Genomic DNA, 348 nt, shown 5'->3' with positions numbered 1-348 from the left:
AGCGCGCACCAGCGAAATCAACCAGATATGTACGTTTCAGATGCAAGGGCCAGAAGCATCTGCCGCGCAAGGCTCCGAGAAGATGGATCCGGAGGTGGTGTGTGTGCAAAGAGGGGGCAGGGCAGGTCCCAGCATGCCCTGACCGAATGGGGTCAACAGCAGCGCCCTGAGGGTGCAGTCGGGGCGGAACCGCGATGCAAACTACCTCCATGCACAAGGTCAGGTCCAGTTCCCTTTTAGAGAGGCAGCCGGAGCACAGACCCGAAAGGAGGAGAAGGCCGTTTTACGGGACCGTTGACACCCCTCCCCCCGAAACCTTGGGCTGCTCTCGCTGTGACACCCAGAGAC

General features: G+C 60.6%; 1 protein-coding gene across 1 annotated transcript in view; it reads right to left on the bottom strand.

Moving 5' to 3' along the window:
* The window catches only part of DIPK2B (divergent protein kinase domain 2B), a gene marked incomplete at its 5' end in the record, with an annotated part of 47968 nt that overhangs the window by 2693 nt on the left and 44927 nt on the right, over positions 1-348 (bottom strand).

The sequence above is a fragment of the Crocuta crocuta genome, unplaced genomic scaffold, assembly GCF_008692635.1.
Source record: "Crocuta crocuta isolate KB4526 unplaced genomic scaffold, BGI_CrCroc_1.0 scaffold467, whole genome shotgun sequence".
In the NCBI taxonomy this organism is placed as follows: Eukaryota; Metazoa; Chordata; class Mammalia; order Carnivora; family Hyaenidae; genus Crocuta; species Crocuta crocuta.
The sequence above is the reverse complement of the archived record's forward strand: the minus strand, read 5'-3'. Positions and strand labels throughout refer to the sequence as shown.